The sequence below is a fragment of the Antechinus flavipes genome, chromosome 5 (assembly GCF_016432865.1).
Source record: "Antechinus flavipes isolate AdamAnt ecotype Samford, QLD, Australia chromosome 5, AdamAnt_v2, whole genome shotgun sequence".
Taxonomy (NCBI): Eukaryota; Metazoa; Chordata; class Mammalia; order Dasyuromorphia; family Dasyuridae; genus Antechinus; species Antechinus flavipes.
Window position 1 is genome coordinate 113123001 of NC_067402.1, and position 13307 is coordinate 113136307.

The 13307-nt window shown below is 33.0% G+C and overlaps 1 long non-coding RNA gene across 1 annotated transcript in view; it reads left to right on the forward strand.

The window, feature by feature from the left end:
* LOC127564712 (uncharacterized) overlaps positions 1-13307 on the forward strand; it is a 113282-nt gene that overhangs the window by 68914 nt on the left and 31061 nt on the right. Inside the window, exon 2 of the long non-coding RNA XR_007954342.1 lies at positions 122-346. This is a non-coding gene — a long non-coding RNA (uncharacterized LOC127564712). The remainder of the gene's footprint in view (positions 1-121; positions 347-13307) is intronic.

A 13307-nucleotide genomic window follows, 5' to 3' on the forward strand; every position in this document is an offset into this window, starting at 1 on the left:
AAGACTCCATATGGGGTTATGAACCACAATTTAAGAAGATGGGACTAGTTGGCCTAAGAAGACCCTTCTAATTCGAAGATTCTGTGATCTTAATTGTATTTTCCCCCTCTTATTCTTTTAGAGATCAGAAACATCTGGCTTGCTTATTCATGACCTGTCAGAAAAACATATTGTTGGAGCTGAGATTGTTTGGTAGATGCAAGCTTGGAAACAAGGAGTTTCTCTGTTCATGAACTCAAGAAATTGTGAGTAATTAAGAAGATGAAGAATGTATGTGGTGTACTTTGGAGATCTATCTACAGATAATATACTTCTTAAACTGAAGATACCAATCTGCATTTCTCAGGTAAGCTTAAGGGTAGTAAATCAAAATCTACTACCTGATTATTGTCTTAAAGAATCTACCCAGTAAAATAAAGTTTAGTTACTTTAAAAAGCACTTCTTTAAACATAAATTATTCTATTTTTTTTATGAGGACTGTATTACAACTTCTTGCCAATGTTTCCTTTCTACTGTAGTGTATAGTCAAGTTACCATAGGCATTTATATGTTGATTTATTTCAGGAAGAATTACTTGGAAATGAATTTGAGACAATTACAAAGAGCTGCTTATTTCCATGTGTACATACCTGAATTTGTATTATCAGAGGAATGTTATTAAGCTCCCAACCCCCAATGAAGTAGATTTTAAAAAATCTTTTACTTTTACTTTAATTGGAATACTCATCAGTTTCAGTGATGTTCTGATGGTGTGCTAGCATTTCCTTTACTCATTGTAATATAAAAATATAAAGTTGGAATGGTTTCTGGAGATTATCAGGTCTGGATACTGAAACTCAGTAGGGAAGTAACTTATCTACTATCACTCACATAGTAAATAGACAGTAGAGCAAAGATTTGAATTCAGATTTTATGATTGCATATAGCCCTTGTTGGACTTAATCATGGCTATTTAGACAATCTCTGCTGAATTGGATTGAGGAAATGCTGGCTTCTTTTGGTTTTCCATTCAAAAGAGAAACAAAAACAAGTATAATAAAACTTTTTTCACATAACTTCATATATGATTTTAGCAATCATACAACATAAGCACTGAAATTGATGGCAAAACATTTCCATTTAAAAATTAAAAGGCTGTTAGTATTTTCTCCAGAAAGTTAGGCCTTCTGAATTTGAGTTTTTTCTTGTCACTAAAATTTGGAGAAACCATCCAATAGCCAGATAAAGAACTACCATACATGAGCTAAGAAGATATTTTAATTTGTGATAATAGTTTGTCTTATATAATAATCTCTTAATTGCACCAAGCTTTGATTGTGGGCAAATTTCTCATATTTTACCACTTAGTCGTATGGAATTTTGAAGAAACTTGAAAAAAGGGCAATAAGTTCCTTTAAAAAAAAGCTGAACATGCATTTGCTATGTATTATTTGGACTGATTTTACTCTTTGGTGAGTTGAATGTATTGAAATACTTTGATACTAGATTTAAGGGGTTTATATGTTATATGTTGATAAGGTCATCAATCTAAAAGCCAAATCTGATAATAAAAGGTAAGACAGAAAAAGATAATGTATCAAGTATATCTCCAAATGTTTTTATATAGTAGATAATCAGCATTTCTTTTGATTTCAAATACAGTGATATAGTATTTTACCTGTTGTTACAAGGGCCTTTGATAATGAATGGGTCAAGAGGTTGTGTCCAGGATACAACTCCTATTAACTGTTTGAAATCATCAGGGTGATTTTTATTTAGACAGTGAATGATCTTGAGAGTCAGTATGGTATAGTAGATAGAAAGCCATTTTTGCAGCCAAGAAGACCTGGTTTCAAGTGTTGCCTCTAATACACATTAGCTTCATAACCTTGAGCAATTCATTAAATCTCTCTGTTTGCCAGACAACTATCTAAGATTGTTGTTTTCTCTTGTTATTGTTAATTTTTCTTTTTTGATGAAGATCAGTGATATCTTGACTTGTGAATAAGTTAGGTACAGGTCCTGATTGATGTAAACAGTTTCTTCCCTGGGAAGAAAGGATGGTCCCTGTATCAATGAAATCACAATTCCTTTACCCTGCCATTGGAAGAAATGACCATAATGCTATGTTCTATAAAACATTGAAATGATACATATTCTGTGAGTGTCTCAAAATGAGAGATTTTTTTTTTTACTGAATGAAGCTGGCAAATTTGTAAAGTGTTTTATCTAGAATAGATATTACTATAATTCAGTCCCTGTAGGAATCTTTAATCTTCTTTTAGATTCTTATTTTGATAAGCACTTAGAGAAGTATACCCACAGTTTTGTAACCTCAGTTCTATTCCAGTATTTCAACAATGATCCTAGAGATCACAAAAGCTAATAAAGACTAAAATGTATTATATCAAAGCTCAAAATACAAAAAGGGAGTTTGATTTTAAAATAATTTATTAAGGGAATCGTTATGAGGTTAGCTAAAGTATCATGTTTTCTGCCTTTCTCATTTGGAAATGGACAAGTTATGTATAATTTTAGTGACTTCATACTTTTACTTTTTATCTCCTGTTTCTTTCCAATTTGCCAGTTATAAAAAAAGATGAAAAAGTATGTAGTAGCCTTTAGAGATTTGGTTTATTTGAAAGTTTTGCAGGTCAGAATAGTAGGTAGTGTTTAGCTTGAACATCTTTAATGGTCCTAGGTATTAGATATTTAGCTTATTTTTATAGTTTCTGATTCCTAGTAGAGAATGACAAGGCAAGAATAATGGAGAGTCTCAGTAAATGCAGTACCTTAGATTTAACTTGAAAATATTTATATTTTAAAATTTTAGTTGAGATCAGTGATTTGGAATTAAATTTACCAAGAAGGAAACTAATTCCAGAATTTATTTTTTTGCAAGTTCATTATTACATATTTTCCCAAGGTTTAACATTCTGGTGTTAAAAGAATGACCCTAATTCTTGGCTAAGAAACATTAGGTTTAGCCTATTAGTTAACATAATAAATACAGCAATATTTAACAGAGTCTTGTTGAAGTAGATTGTTACACTTTAAGCAGGGAAACTAATGGAAATTGTCAGGAATGTTTAAAATTGATTTACAGAGAAGAAAACTGTTATGGTTTTTCCATCATTTGTTCAAAGAGGAGACTCTTAAATCTGAAAGATTTTTTGTCTAGATTTATCTGAATATAGAATACCTTTGTTTTTAGTTGACTATTCAATATTCTTTCTAATTACCAGAGTAGGCATAGATTAAGATATTAATAACAATAATTCTTGACCAAAGTGCATTGTGACCTTAGATTGGATATTGTAGGGAAGTTTTTAAAAAAGATGAAGTGAATGATAGCAACTCTTTTCTTCCTCTGACCACATGACAAAATTGGAGATTATTTTGAGGTGAACAAGTTTTTGCCTTATCTACTTTTGCATGTTCTAGTTGTTTCCCCTTCATACCTTTGGATTCCTGTTCCACTTTACAGCTTTCATGCCCTCAAATTACATATTCAGGCAGATGAATATATTAAAGTAACATTTTTCTAATCTAGACATCCAAAATCTATGAAAAGAATTAACTTTAGGAACCAATCTTATATCTACCTCATATCCAAGTTAGCTACTTCAATTATGGACTTTTCCTATTTTGCAAGTGGAAATTTTATTATTTTTCTTTGACTGTCATACCATAGAGAAGTGTGTGTGTGTGTGTTCACCATGAACTAATTTTTTTGAATCTAATCTTTAATGTCATGAATGATCTTTGAATGCTTTCATAATGCTTATAACTAAAGAGCACTTGCTAATTAAGTAAGCTTCTCAGGCTATTCAAAGCTCTTTGTGCTCTGGTATAATATTATTTGGGCAGAATTTCCTTTACTACAAGAAAGTTATTGGTAGAAAGTTTGGTGAGCAAAGAGAAAAATAGCAAAGAAGTATTTTTGTATTTTTTTTAAAACATCTAGAAAAATATAAAAAATAATTTTAGCAGAAAAATAAAAAGCCCTTCACAATTAGATTAAAGGAATAGATTGTGGAAAAGGAGATGTATTTTGATTTTTAATTTCCTTCATAGAAATTATGTTGTACCCAATGAAAAGACTTGTTGTATTATATGGAGAGAAGTAATTAAAAGAAAGGTTTTCTATAAAGTTATTGAATTTTCTTAATGAGTGCTAATTTCTTATAATTTAAACTTGATAACATAATATGGTTTAATTGTTTCTTTCATCATTCTAACCTTATACCTTTTTCTTATTTCTTTTTTATTCTTATACATTGAGTTTATGAACTCAATAAATATTTTTTTTAAATTTATAAATAAATAAATTGTGGGCAAATTTCTCATATTTTACCACTTTGTCCTATGGAATTTTGAAGAAACTTGAAAAAAGGGCAATAAGTTCCTTTTTAAAAAAAGCTGAACATGCATTTGCTATGTATTATTGGACTGATTTTACTCTTTGGTGAGTTGAATGTATTGAAATACATAATAATAATAAAATAAAATAGTTAACTAGTTTCTAATGCATTTTGTTCAAACTATCTTTAGTTTTAATTTATGGAATAAAACAACTATTTTTGTAACATGATATAATAAAAAAAGATGATTGTACATGCAAATTGATTTTGTACTTGATATTTTTTTTAAAATATATAATTAAATTGTCATGTACATTTCTTTTCCCTGCCCCTGCCCTATCTTTGATAGGCATATAAGCTAACTCAGGAGAAGAGTTTTTTGTTGATTAGCTGGTTGGTTTTTAAAAGGAGCTGGTGACAAAGTGTAGATTGTCTCATTTCACTTTTAGCCTTTCATCTGTGGAATAAAGTAAAAGCTCATTGTCCTTTGAGAAGTGGTCTGTTGGTTTAGATGAGTTTTCCAGATAGCTAAAAGTTAAACTTAAAGTGGTGCAATTTAAAGAAAAGTTATAAAAATTAAATCTTCCTAAAATGGTTTTCTTAACACAATTTCTGTTGAATATTTTAATCTTTTCTTGATGGCTATCATTATGAACTCATTTTTTTAAAATGTTGAAGTTATAACCATAACAACTTATTTGTGTAGTATTTTGAAGTTTCCAAACAGCCTATGAAGTAGGCATTGTAAGAGCTGCTATTGTATCCATTTTATTGACAAAGAGAGCTAAGTAATTTGATCAAACTTTTATAAGAAATAAGGGGCAGAGGTGGTTTTTAAACCCAGTTTCTATGACTTGAGAGTTTGGAGGCTGGTTCCCTTTCAGCTATGTGACCCAGGCTTTCATGCTCAGATGGATATTTTTTTTTTTATTTTGAAAAAAATTTCTTTACAACATTATCCCTTGCACTCACTTCTACTCTGACTTTTTCCCTCCCTTCCTCCACCCCCTCCCCCATATGGCAAGCAGTCCTATACATGTTAAATATGTGTATTCTAGATATAATATAATATGTGTGCAGAACCAAACAGTTCTCTTGTTGCACAGGAAGAATTGGATTCACAAGGTAAAAATAACCCAGCAAGAAAAACAAAAATGCAACCAGTTTACATTCATTTCCCAGTGTTCTTTCTTTGGGTGTAGCTGCTTTTGTCCAAACTGAGTTAGATCTTCTCTTTGTCGAAGAAATCCACTTCCATCAGAATATATCCTCATACAGTATCGTTGTTGAAGTATATAATGATCTCCTGGTTCTGCTCATTTCATTTAGCATCAGTTCATGTAAGTCTCTCCAAGATGATAATCAGATTAATAATCACAGACTGATAACACTCATCTCCCAATTAATCTTTATGCTTTCAAAAAAAATCATCTCATTGTTGAGCTTGGTGTCTTTTAACTTGTCAGCACCAAAAAATAAAAAATAAAATCACCATTGTCCCTAATTTTACCTGATTTTTACTAACACAACATATCACAGGCATCATCTTGCCAGTTTGTACCCACTATTATTGTAATTGGACTCTTTATTGACAAAATATGAAAAACTATTTTTTTACAATTTCCCCATTTGTGGGTTTTTTTGGGGGGGATGACCTAATCCAATACATTTTTTATTTTCCAAAGAAATTTGCACTGACAAGATACCAGCATTTTTACCTAGTAGCCTTATTATGTGTAATTTAATTGAATTAATATGCAGACAACATAACTATAGCCCTAATATTATGAGATTAAAAGTATTATGTGTATTTACATGACAGATGAACTTTTTCATGAAGTCTCTATAATAAAATAGATTAAATCATTGCCATAGCTCTATAATGGTAGCTGGTGGTCATTATGGTAGTGATGGCTTACATGAGATTATTGCTACAAGCATCTTGATAGTAGAATGAGCTTTGCTTAAGTAAGCATATAGTTCTGAAATAATCTTTAAAGCATCAGTCACAAAAATTGTTATTCATTGATACATTATCTCAAACTCTATGGATATGATGATAAAGTTGTATAGTTAATGAAGGCTTAATTTTAGAGTGTCTCCAATATCAGTCATTTACACCGTATCTATTGCTTATTGAGAAACTGGAAGAAGGGAAATGGCCAACACTTTCCCTGGTACAACTAAATTATTCATTTTTTATTATTATTATAACTTTTTATTTACAAGATCTATGCATGGGTAATTTTTCAGCATTGACCTTTGCAAAACCTTTTGTTCCAATTTTTCCCCTTTCCCTTCACCCCCTTCCCCAGATGGCAGGTAGACCAATACATGTTAAATATGCTAAAGTATATGTTTAATACAATATATGTATACATAGACATATAGTTATTTTGCTGCATAAGAAGAATCATACTTTGAAATAATATATATTTAACCTGTGAAGGAATTCAAAAATCCAAGCGGACAAAAACAGAGGGATTGGAAATGCTATGTAGTGGTTCACACTCATTTCCCAGAGTTCTTTCCCTGGGTGTAGCTGGTTCTATTCATCATTGAACAAATGGAACTGATTTGGTTCATCTCATTGCTGAAGATGGCTAGGTCCATCAGAATAGATCATCATATAGTATTGTTGTTGAAGTATATAATGATCTCCTGCTTCTGCTAATTTCACTCAGCATCAGTTCATGTAAGTCTCTCCAGGCCTTTCTGAAATCATCCTGCTGGTCATTTCTTACAAAACAGTAATATTCCATAACATTCATATACTGAAATTTATTCAGCCATTCTCCAAGTAATGGGCATCCCTTCAGTTTCCAGTTTCTGGCCACTACAAAGAGGGCTGCCATAAACATTCTTGTACATTCAGGGCCCTTTCCCTTCTTTAAGATCTCTTTGGGATATAAACCTAGTAATAACACTGCTGGATCAAAGAGTATGCACAGTTTGATGGTTCCAAATTGCTCTCCAAAATGGCTGGATGTATTCACAATTCCACCAACAGTGTATCAGTGTCCCAATTTTCCCACATCCCCTGCAACATTCGGCATTATCTTTTCCTGTCATCCTAGCCTCATTGGCAAAACCTTAACCAAATCTCCTCTCTTCTTATCACTAGTTTCCCCAGGCATAATCTGTCTCCCAAATTTTCCTATTTCTGTCCAGGGCACTACCATCATTCCTGCCATCTGGATTTCAACTCCAATGTCAGCTTCAAATGCTTATTTTCTTTTACTCTATACATTTAATTAATTGTAAATTCTTATTCTATCCATTCAACATCTCCCATATCCATCCATTTCTTTCTGTTCAAACCTCTCATTTGGACTTGGCAATAGTCTTCTGATAGGGTTCTCAGTCTCAAGTCTCTATCCATTCATATAACTGCCCAAATAATTTTCCTAAAGAACAGATCTTATCATAGTAATCTTTTTTTCTTTCTCAAATTATTTTTACCTATTTTGTATACATTCTTTTCATGTTTTATATGTTGGGGCACTTAATTTACATGAATTAAAGTAATGGATGAAATTATTATAGTCATTGTTAAAATCAAAATATTCAATTCTACAGGACCCAGAAAGGCCTTCAGTTAGCCAATATCTTGGCTTACATGTCAAATTCAGAGAGCTAACTGACAGGTAAAACTGGACTAGAAGTTTTTTTTCAGGAGGAGGGGAGATATATTTATTAAGCACCTATTGTGTGCCAGGCAGTATGCAAAATGCTTTGCAGATAATACCTCATTTGATGTGATATAAATGTACCTGTAATCATACATAATCATGCCATAATATGCTGAACAATTATGACCTCTCTTATCCCATATATCAAAGACATAGTTAAAGAGAATTTAAAGATAGTTTAAAATAGTTTAAAGAAAACATGGTAAGATATGCATCTAAGCAATGTCATCATTTTTCATCCTCAAATGAAAATTGAAAAACCAAAAACAAGAGAAAGACAGAGAAGATATGTAAAAGCTTTTTATTTTTTATTTTTTATTATAGCTTTTTATTTACAAGTTATATGCACGGGTAATTTTACAGCATTGACAATTGCCAAACCTTTTGTTCCAATTTGTCCCCTCCTTCCCCCCACCCCCTCCCCCAGATAGCAGGTTGACCAATACATGTTAAATATATTAAGTATATATTAAATACAATATAAGTATACATGTCCTAACAGTTACTTTGCTGTAAAAAGAATCAGACTTTGAAATAGTATACTATTAGCCTGTGAAGGAAATAAAAAATGCAGGTGGACAAAAATATAGGGATTGGGAGTTCTATGTAATGGTTCTTAGTCATCTCCCAGAATTCTTTTGCTGCGTGTAGCTGGTTCAGTTCATTACTGCTCTATTGGAGCTGATTTGGTTCATTTCATTGCTGAAGATGGCCACGTCCATCAGAATTCATCATCATATAGTATTGTTGTTGAAGTATATAATGATCTCCTGGTCCTACTCATTTCACTCAGTATCAGTTCATGTAAGTCTCTCCAGGCCTTTCTGAAATCATCCTGCTGGTCATTTCTTACCGAACAATAATCCATAACATTCATATACCACAATTTATTTAGCCATTCTCCAATTGATGAGCATACACTCAGTTTCCAGTTTCTGCCCAATACAAACAGGGCTGCCACAAACATTTTGGCAATACAGGTCCCTTTCCCTTCTTTAGCATCTCTTTGGGGTATAAGCCCAGTAGAAACACTGCTGGATCAAAGGGTTTGCACAGTTTGATAACTTTTTGAGCATAGTTCCAAATTGCTCTCCAGAATGCCTGGGTGTAAAACCTTTTTAAATGAATTGTTGTTTTCTTTTTTTTCCTCTGATGTCAATGTATGAGTGTTTTTTTTTCTGGTTGCCTTCAGTTTTATTGATATTGATTTATTCAGTTTTGTTTTTATATCACATACATTCATAGATTATTCCAGTTTTCAGAGATCTTGTAACAAAGTAAAGCTAAAAAGACAGTGACTTTATCTGAAAATATATGCAACATTTCATATCTGTAGGACTCCTATCTTTCCATTACACAAATTTAGCAGATGATATTTTCTCTCACATTTCCCCCACCTCATTTTTTAAAAAAGAGAGAAAAACCAAATTTCTTTAAATTTGAATAATCAAAACAAATAATTCCTTCCCTGGCTGTACACACACACACACACACACACACACACACACACACACACACACACACTTATATGTGTCTATGTTTGCATGTCTATATGTCTTATTTTGTACCCTAAATTCATTAGCTTTAACAAAGGATAGAAAAAAGATCAGACCTTGTTAATACCAAAGAAGATAATTGAAAGTACACCAGTAACATTATAACTTTGAAAGTTCTAAGAACCACGAATGATACAATAACTCTTCATGATTCTAGAGGATTAATGATGAAACTTGTTAAAACTTTACAGTGTTGTCATTATATAAACAGTTTGCTCATTTCATTCTTCATGAATTTATAAAGATCCTAAAAATGTTCATTTTAATAATTTTGATATTATGATATAAATTATTATTCTGGTTCTACTCACTCCATTCTGCATTGGTTAGTTAATTGAAATCTTAACATGTTTTAAAAATCATGTACCACAACTTATGCAGCCATTAGGAAACTGTTGTCTCCCATTACAAACAGTGGAACCATCATATTTGGACCATAACATTATACTCTCAAAGTGCCTAGGGAGAGGGTAGAAATGGCCTAGAGAGCAAGGAGGGGAAAAACAGTGAAATGAAACCCAGCACATTGAAAGGAGATCTTTAGGTAGTTCAATTGTGAAGGCATTGAGGAACTGATATACAAGGTATCTGAAGGAGAGGGAAGATACAAAGGCATAGAAAACATATCAAACCTTGTTAATACTGAAAAAGGTAACTGAAAGTACACCAGTAACGGATCTATATGTGGACTCTCCCTTCTATATAAAACTTTCGAGTCATTTATACAAAACATGAGTCATCTACGCATGAATTGAGGGCAGCCGCAATGAAAATATTAGTAGGCAACAAACAGATTTTTACAAATGATATTCAAAAATGGACCACATCTTTTACTATGGTACAATTAACCGAAAAGTGTAGAGAATATAAGATTTCATTGTATACTATATTTTTATCTGAAATTTGAAACATTTGGTAGGACAAAATATTTTGTGAACATTTGTAGCAAGATATCTCCCAAACTTACATGAAGATGATTCAGAATTCCTTGTAATATGTTACCCCCAAAGCGTGCCTGTTTGATGACTCTCAGATAGAACAACATAGAGCAAGGAGATACTTGCTTGCCAAAGATATTGGAGGAGATCCAGAACAGATTACAGATAGAGGGGATTCCTTGTAGATAATGAAGTCTTCTGAGATCTTTCCAGGTTTGTAGGTGACATTTTGTTGATTGCATCAAACCCCAGAATATTGTAGAACTGAAAAGAGAGGTAATTATTCAAAAAAGTTTGACCTGATCCTCTGCAAAAGAAAGTATAAGTAGATGAAGATTGTCTTTTGTCTAGATTTCTACTTTCAACTTGCATTTGTATATAGGCTGTAGGAGAGAGTTCAGCTGTTTCAGTGATTATTCAACTCTCTCTGTCTCTTTGTCTCTGTGCCTGTGTCTGTCTGCCTGTCTGTCTCTCTCCCTTTTTCTCTTTAACTTTTGCAGGGATAACATTCCTAGGAAATAGTGCAAAAGTAAAAAAACCACTAATGTTGATATATTGAACTGTGCAGAATAGGGAGTTAGGTTCCCATGGCTACAAAAAACTATAATTTTCACTAGATATTGCTGAAAATACACTTTTTTGCATGTAGTTCTTTATAACAAAACATTACTTCTGATAATATGTATTTTTCCTAATATGGTAACTCTGAAATAGTGTATCAAATCCAGTACACAAAATAAAGTTTTTTTCTCTTTCTAGTCATTCCCTAGAATTCTGTTTTATGCTAAAACTCAATAAAAATAACAAAACAAAACATTAACTTTACATATTTGCTTTTCATACACATGAAATCTACAATATCATAAATATTGTGCAGTAAATGAACATTTTCAAACAAAAACATTTTTTAACCTGAATCTTACCTTCCACTGTGTCAGATGGTGGTATGAGGACATTGTACTGTGCACTCTACTGCTATAAACTTCTCTTCCCTGGCCCCGAAAACCAAGGGAGGTGTTGCTGGGATTTTAATCATTGCTATCAGAAGACCCCCCCCAAGACTGGGAATGTTATGCTACCACTTTTGATACCCTGTTCTTGTAGTTGGTGGATGGTATTACACATTGTGAAGGATATACCAGCTTGAAAAAATCAGTGTCAAATGTGCTGTCAGAGATCCTTTAGGTTCTCAGAGTATGGGTCAAAAAGTTGACATTTAACCTGGGTTGAAATAGATGATGGGATTGGCAGCTTTGACGTCACTAGGCAGATGATTGATTAGACTGGCAGACATTCCCTAACTTTTTTCTGGTATGCTATCTAAGAAAGGAAACATAAAGGTATTATAGTAGTGAACCAACTGAAATAAGTTTTGTGAGACATTCCAAAATGTTTATCTAATACCCTCTATTTTCTCCCTGAGCAGCATCACTGATTTGGTACACTTGAACTCAGAGCCCAAAGGACTTGCGCTACATTTTTAGAGGCCTAACTGTAATGTAGAACTTTAATTTTAAAAGCAAAATAAATGCACGGAAAGTTCTATACAACGATAAGATGAACAAAACCAGTGAAGTGCCTAGTAGGATACCAGTTATTCCACAAACTTGAAAGCAACTTGCCTTTATTTTTTTTCACCACTTTTCATATCCTAACATAAAAGTGAAAATGAGATCACTAGGAAAATGATAGGAATGCTTGAAGTCATCAAAGGTAAATATGCAAATGTTTAGAATTGACTGTAAACAGGAACTCACACATATAGGTATGTACACATACATACACATACATTTAGGACAGACAATACAGAAGGACCACGTTCTTGAAAAGGAGGAGGAAAGTGGGCTGGGTTGCTTTTGGGAAATTAGTAAAGCCTTTTCTTGACCCTGGACTTCCCATAACAGGCATCTTTTTAATTCAGATTTTTTTTTTTTTACCAGTGTTGCTGAGAAGTAGTGAGATACTAGAATACCTTTGCCTCTGAAGAATTAAAGATGGGTATATTGCAGAGGACACCTAGAGGTACATAGTAGGTATGAGTAGCTTCAACACATAATGAACAACAAATTCTGAAGAACTGATTTTAGGAAAGCGGAGCCCAGAGAATTATAGGTAAAGAGGAAGGATATGGACTATCCAAGAGGCAAGAGTGAGGGGTTGACAGGATGACTAGAATGCTTTATGGGCACCTTAGCGGTGGCGGGAAACAGGACTTCCAGCATACTGAGTAAGCTTTCTTGGGTGAACTTTTGGGAGGATGAGGACACAAATCACACAGAAGAGATCGATATTGATGGCTGCAATCGTGTGGTTAGAGAGAATTCCTACATTCATGAGATTTTAGATCCATTTATGGATTGAAGCACCTAAACCCTAGCATATTATAACTCTCAGCTCTTCTTACTTTCTTGTGTTTCACCATTTTCTTCCTTTCCTGTTTTTCTTTATTGTTGTTTCCCTTATGCTTCTGGGTCTGGAGGTGAAAGATTGCCTTTTACAGGAATTCTCACCAATCAGTGTGATCTCCTTTTTTTTTTTTTTTTCTGCATAACAAATGACCATTGTTGTTACTGTTGTTCAGCTATTTCTGATTTTTCATGACCCCATTTGGAGTTTTCTTGGCAAAGGCCCTGGAGTGGTTTTTCCTTTCTTTCTTCAGCTCATTTTACAGATGAAGAAACTAAGGCAGACAGAGTAAGTGGCTTGTCCAGGCTCACACAGCTAGTATATGTCTGAGGCCAGATTTGAACTCGGGAAACAAGCTTTCCTGATTCCAG